Here is a 6,557-nt window from a genome sequence, read left to right on the forward strand (position 1 = left end):
CAGACAAAATAAATACATTCAGATAAAATTCAAGAAACAAAAACATACACACATACTCAAATGAAGACCGACAGTCGCAGAAAACAGATAGACAGACAGACAGAAAGACAGACAAACAGACAGACAGACAGACAGACAGACAGACAGACAAAGAGACAAGAAGACAAACAGACGTGGAGAGAAGAAAGTCAACATAAAGAAGAAAAGAAAAAAACAAAGCGACATAAAAAAAACTTCAAAGAGAGCATTAGGAAGTCGAGAGAGAGAGAGAGAGAGAGAGAGAGAGAGAGAGAGAGAGAGAGAGAGAGAGAGAGAGAGAGAGAAGGGGAGTGATGAATACAAACTTTTCTTTCCTTATCTATAAATTTATCTACTATTCCTATGTTCCCTCGTTCTCTTACACACACACACACACACACACACACACACACACACACACACACACACACACACACACACACACATACACACACACATCTAACCTTCATCCATACGTGACCTTCTCTCCCAATACACACCCCTTCTGTGTATTCCCCGTCTTGACACCACCTTCCCCGCCTCACCCCAGGCCGGGCCAGGTGAATAGGGCGAGGCTGGGCGACCCGCAAACTTGTGGGGACATTGAATGAGGGACGCACGCGGCGCTCAAAGGGAGGAGGGTCTGGCTGTCTCTTTGCGTGAGGGAGAAGCCGATCAAGTGAGTGAAGGAGAGACGGAACGAAAGGGGATGTGAAGACTGAGAGACAGAGAGAGAGAGAGAGAGAGAGAGAGAGAGAGAGAGAGGAGCAGGAAGGAAGGCTGGAAATAAACGGTATAGGAAAGCAAACCTGAGGAGATACAGTGAAGACATGGCTAGACAAGCTGGAAGGAAGGACATGAAGAGAAGAGGTGGGGAAAGAAACTAGAGTGAAGGAAACTAATGTAAGAGGCTGAAAAAAATATAAAAAATATAAAGAAGCATTCGGAAATATAGATGGATAAGTGAGGCAGAAAAGGCAGAAGGAAAGGTAATAACACAAACTAAAGTAAAGAAAAAAAGACAGAAGACAAGAGAAAAATAATAACAAGGGTTAGTGATTGATGAATTGAATAAATGACTGATAGTTTGGCACCCTAAAAAAAAGAAAAGAAAAAGACCACATGACCACAAAAATCAGATGATACGACCCTTACTCCATCCCGTCTATTCCAACACACAATGGTAGGGATGCACTGTGTTGCCACCAAGAGTAGGAACCGGAATAAAGGTTGTCATTGATTCATGACACCATTATGATCTTTTGTTGCTGCTTCAAAGTATCATTCAGTCAATGGAGAGGGAAGGGAGAAGATTGGCTGAGGATATGAGAACAAGCTGGAGGAATCTGTCTGTCTTCTTTTCCTACACCTTTTTTTTTTTTGTCTTCTCTTCTACATCTCACCTGTGTCTTCTTCCTTCTTCATTCCGTGTTTATCTCCCCTCCAACTACTGCATATCTTCCTTCCTTCTCTCCTTTTCCTTTTTTTTATCTTGTTCCTCTCTCTCTCTCTCTCTCTCTCTCTCTCTCTCTCTCTCTCTCTCTCTCTCTCTCTCTCTCTCTCTCTCTCTCTCTCTCTGTCTATCTATCTATCTATCTATCTATCTATCTATCTATCTATCTATCTATCTATCTATTTATCTATCTATCTCGTTTCTTCCTTCCTCTTTTATCTCCATCCTTTCTCCTTTCACCCCTTCCTTTATCTCTTCATCCTCCTTTCTTCCTTCCCCTTTTATCTTCTTACTTCCTCCTTCCTTCCCTTCTCTTTTATCTCCCTCCTTTCTCCTATTTTATCTTCCTCCTTTTTCTCCTCTCGTTCTTTATCTTCCTCCCATACCTGTTGTTTTTGCTACATGTTTGTTTATCTCCCCACACACCTGTTCTGATAATCCTCCCACCTTTCCTGATCATAGCACACCTCCCTTACATCTGTTTATCTTCCTCCACACCTGCACGTCGTCATTTCTCATATGCATAACAGATGTGAAATGGCAGTGTCTCTCCTCTCTCCATATCTGAAATGAAAAGGAAAAAACATTGTTACATATAAATCATGTTGCTTGTCTTGCATTTTGTTTAGGCACCAAAGAAAAAAAGACGGGTTCATGACTGGAAATAGAAAAAAAATGGGGAAATATATAAAAAGTAAACGGAATAGCATCTGCAACCTTATCACGTCACATGTTCCACTTAATCTCTTAGGAATTATTGAGTTGAGGGACAGCAAGAAAAGAAAAAAAAAATAAGTAGTAAGATTTGCACTTAAAAACGGATTGAAAACCTCCCCCCATATTTACATCACGTCACATTCTGTTTTAATTACACGAAAAACAGGAGAGCTGAGTTCATGAATGACTTAAAAAAAGGGACAAATATATGCGTAACTAAAAAAAAAAAAAGATAGATAAGTACTCCTTTATCAGTGCTCCATTAAACGTAGGAAATGAAATAGAAGGTTAAGGACAAAGGTAATTGAGTTTTCCAGATGGTCAGTGAGCACTTCAGTAATGCAGGTGAGGTTAATTGGCTTTTCTTGTGAACTTTTCCTCTTATTTTTTTTACCTGTCTGAAAGTTACATTAAGGGAGTTGCTTATGCCCTTAGTTAGTGGCTTGGTTCTGTGTGGGGAAAAAAGGACAGGAAAAGTGGTGTTAGGAAGAGAGAGAGAGAGAGAGAGAGAGAGAGAGAGAGAGAGAGAGAGAGAGAGAGAGAGAGAGAGAGAGAGAGAGAGTAGATAAAAAATAAAGTGTGTTCCAGTGTTTACGAGAAATACATGTATATCTTTTTTTTTATTTTTATTTTATCTTTTTTTCTTTTTTTTTCTTTCGACGTTTTTTCTCTCTTTTCTTTTACTTTTCGGACTTGACGGTCTTTTCGCTTCGTACCTTTTCCTCCGCCTTTGTAAAAGTTGCCTCGGTCACTCAGACTGGCGTTCCCTTTTTTCCTTTCCTTTTTTTTTTTTTTTTGAAAATCTGAAGCAATTCCTGAAAACTGCCCACGCGTCTCAATTTTTATACACTCACAGAAAAGAAGAGAGAGAGAGAAAAAAGCACACAACAATCTTTTCTTCCTGTACATTTTTCAGTGTGGTGTTTATAAAGATTGCATTCACTATTTCATTTCGCTTAGACAAAGACTGGTGAAAACAGGAAAACAGACATATAAAAAAAAAAATAGAGAAAGTGTTAGCCAAAAAAAAAAAAGTTGATTCTGATTCTTTTTCGTTTCTTCATTTCAACATCCATTAGTGAGCGAGACTGATAGAGGATGCAGGCAAACGTAAAAGTAGAAAAAAAAGTAATGTATTTTCAGCCATAATACAGGAACCATTTCTCTCTTTTCTCTCCACTCAACGCTTCGCTTCACCATATCCACGACATTTTCTCCTTCCTGTTCCCTTTCCTCCTCCTCCTCCTCCTGTTCCTCCTCCTCCTCTTAGACCTCCCTTCTCCCAACTATCTCACTTCCTCCATTTTCTTCCTGTCTCTCGCTCTCTTCAATCCCTTCCTTTCTCCTCCTCTTTTGCCAATCTTTTCTTTCCTTCCTCCCACCTACGTCTCTCCCCTTTCACTAATCCATCCTTCTTTCTTCCTCCTTCCATATATCTGTCTTCCTTTCACTCCGTGTTTCTCCTTCACTTCCTATCTGCTCTCTTCCTCCTCCCACATGCATCCCTCCCGTTTCACTCCCTCCCCCTGCTTCTTTCCCCCTTTCCTCCTTTCTTTTCCTTCATCCTATCCACCTATCTCCCTTCTCTTTCACTTCTCTCTGCTCCTCCTTTTACTCCCTCTTCCGCTTCTTCCTTGCCCCATCTTTCCCATCCCGTGCCCGCCTACAGACTCCAATGGTGGGCTACGAGCATCTAATGGGGTTGGGAGGCAGCAATCACGGGGCGTCTGGCGCGTGAAACTGCTGAAAGGTTGATCTCGGAATCTGAAAGGTCGCACGAAGCTTAGTCTCTGATCCCGTCTGACGCTGAACGAGGCGGCAGAGGACGACTGCTACGACGACAACGAAGGCTAGTAGTGCAGAGGAAGGGAGAAGATGGAGGTGGAGAAGGAGGTGTGTGTGTGGTACAGGAGTTCTAGATGTATGAATAAGAGGAAGAGGTGAAGAAAGACGAAAATGATAGTCAATGTGGAGGAGGAAATGAAGAGGATAGAGACGAAGGAGTGGAGGAAGTGGAAAGGAGAAAGGAGATGGAGGTGCAGAAGATGGTGTGTGTGGTACTGAAGTGGAAGAGACGAAGAAAGACGAGTGTGAAGATAGATGTGGGGGATGAAAGGAAGATACTGACGAGTTCTTGCTGGATAAAGAGGAGAAGGTGAAAAAGGACGAGGGGAAGATGATACAGGTGGAGGAGGAAAGAAAGAAGATACAGACGAAGAGGTGGAGGCATAGGAAGACTTGAAGGAAATGGAGGGAAGAAGGGGTGGTCTCTCTTGGTCTGTCTGTCTCCCATACAATTCCTCTTTTTTGCATTCCTCCTTCCGTCTCTCCTTTCCTTCACTCCATCTTTTTTTCTGCCATACAGTTAGTCTATCTTGTATTTCTCCCTCCTTCCTCCCATATACCTCTTGTTCCTTGCATCTTTCTCTCTTTCCCTCTCCCTCATCCTTCCTCCCGTACATCCCTCCTTGCATTCTCTCCCTCCCTGCCTCTCCCTCACCGCTCTCTCTCTCCCTACACTCGAAGCCTTTTATCTGCTTCAGTCACCGGGAGAAAAGATGGAGTCATCAATATTTTCTCTTCCCTACACGTACTTCTCCTCCTCCTCCTCCTCCTCCTCCCCCTCCTCTTCCTCCTCTGACAGCTGCAAAGAGTACTTCATATGCACAGGTGACACGAAAATAAAAAGAAAAGAATGACGATTAATGACAAAAAAATAACCAAAAAACAAAGAAACAAGAAAGAAAATGTAAAAAAGAAATCAAAGAAAGGAAAATATTTGTTTTATTTATGCCCTTTATTATTATTATTATTATTATTATTATTATTATTATTATTATTATTATTATTATTATTATTATTATGTTTGTTTGTTTGTTAAATTGCTTATCTGCTGTTTTGGGTCTCCATGTATTTATTCCTTTATTTCTAATGTTGACATCGCCAGCAATCGTGTGTGTGTGTGTGTGTGTGTGTGTGTGTGTGTGTGTGTGTGTGTGTTAATGTTTCCCCTCTTAACATCATTACGTCATAATATGAAACCGGCCAATCACAACCACCCATACGCGAATAGTTGAGGAGAGAAGAACGGAAGCAAAAGAAGGAATGGTAGATTGCCGAGATAAAGACAGGAGGAGAGGAGAAGGAAGAAGATGAGGAGGAAGAGGAGGAGGAGGAGGAGGAGAGACGAAAGGGAATCAGAGGGAGGAGGAGGGGAAGGAGAAAGAAATGAGGGAAAGGATCAGGAGGACAAAAGATGAAGAGGAGGAGGAGGAGGAGGAACAAAACTGGGACCTGAACTACGGAGATGACTATGAGAAGAAAGAAAAAATAAATATAATGATAATATAAAGAAAGAAGTGAAATTAAGAAAAATAAGAAATAGAATGAGGACAAAGTGTGACAGGGGTAAGGAAAGAAAAGAAAAAGAAGAACCACAAGAAAGAAAAAAAAAGCAAAATAAAAAAAGATAGGATACGAGGCATTAGAAAGAGGAAGAGGAAAAGGAAGAGAAGAAAGGAAAACAAAAACTTGAGTGCGAAGTTGTGGAATGAGTGCATGAGGAGAAAGAAGAGAAGAAGATAAGAAGAAGAAGAAAAAGAATGAACGAATGAACGAACTAACGAAGAAAAAAGAAAAAAAAAGTAAGAAGAGGACGAGAAGGGGAAGAAGAAGAAGAGAAGAAGGAAAAAGAAAAGGGAAGAAATTCAGAAAAAAAGGGTAGAAAATTTACAAGACTAGATGTATAAGAAGGCAAAAAAGGAAGAGCAGTGAAGTAGATGAGGGGGAGGAGGAGGAGGAGGAGGAGTGAGTGGCATCTTGAGCGAGGCGAAGCTAATGGAAAACAACACATTTATTGTCGATTTGCTCTAATGGGTTTGTTGATATCGACTGTTGCTGACTGATCCGCCCTCCCTCCCTCCCTCCCTCCCTCCCTCCCTCTCTCCCTCTCTCCATCTACATTCCTTCCTTCCTCCATCTCTCCATGCATCTACTACGACTCCTGAGGCCTCCAACCAGTTATTTTCCCCTTCCTCTTTCCTTCTTTCTCTCCTTCGTTCCTTCCTTCTCTCCTTCGTTCATTCTATGTCCCTATTTCCTCCTTTTTTTCTCCTTGTCCATTTACGTATTTCTCTTTCCTTCTCCACACACTCGTTTATCTTTCTCTCTCCTTTCTATCCTTCCTCGTTCTTTTTCTTTCTTTTCTCTCTCGTTTCCTCTTCTTCATACACCAAAGTACCTCTGCTTTCGTTTCTCTCATCCTCCTCCTCCTCCTCCTCCTCCTCCTCCTCCTCCTTCTCCTCTCCTCTTCCTCCTTTCATCTCAGCTTCTTTCTCAGCCTTGCACAATATGTTGTTTCCACATTTCA

The 6,557-nt window shown here is 41.5% G+C and overlaps 1 long non-coding RNA gene across 1 annotated transcript in view; it reads right to left on the reverse strand.

Annotated features, from left to right (window-relative positions):
* Positions 1-337: 337 nt before the first annotated feature.
* LOC135091400 (uncharacterized) overlaps positions 338-6,557 on the reverse strand; it is a 56,240-nt gene continuing 50,020 nt past the window's right edge. Inside the window, exon 3 of the long non-coding RNA XR_010262568.1 lies at positions 338-2,035. This is a non-coding gene — a long non-coding RNA (uncharacterized LOC135091400). The remainder of the gene's footprint in view (positions 2,036-6,557) is intronic.

Source organism: Scylla paramamosain, chromosome 1 (genome assembly GCF_035594125.1).
Source record: "Scylla paramamosain isolate STU-SP2022 chromosome 1, ASM3559412v1, whole genome shotgun sequence".
In the NCBI taxonomy this organism is placed as follows: Eukaryota; Metazoa; Arthropoda; class Malacostraca; order Decapoda; family Portunidae; genus Scylla; species Scylla paramamosain.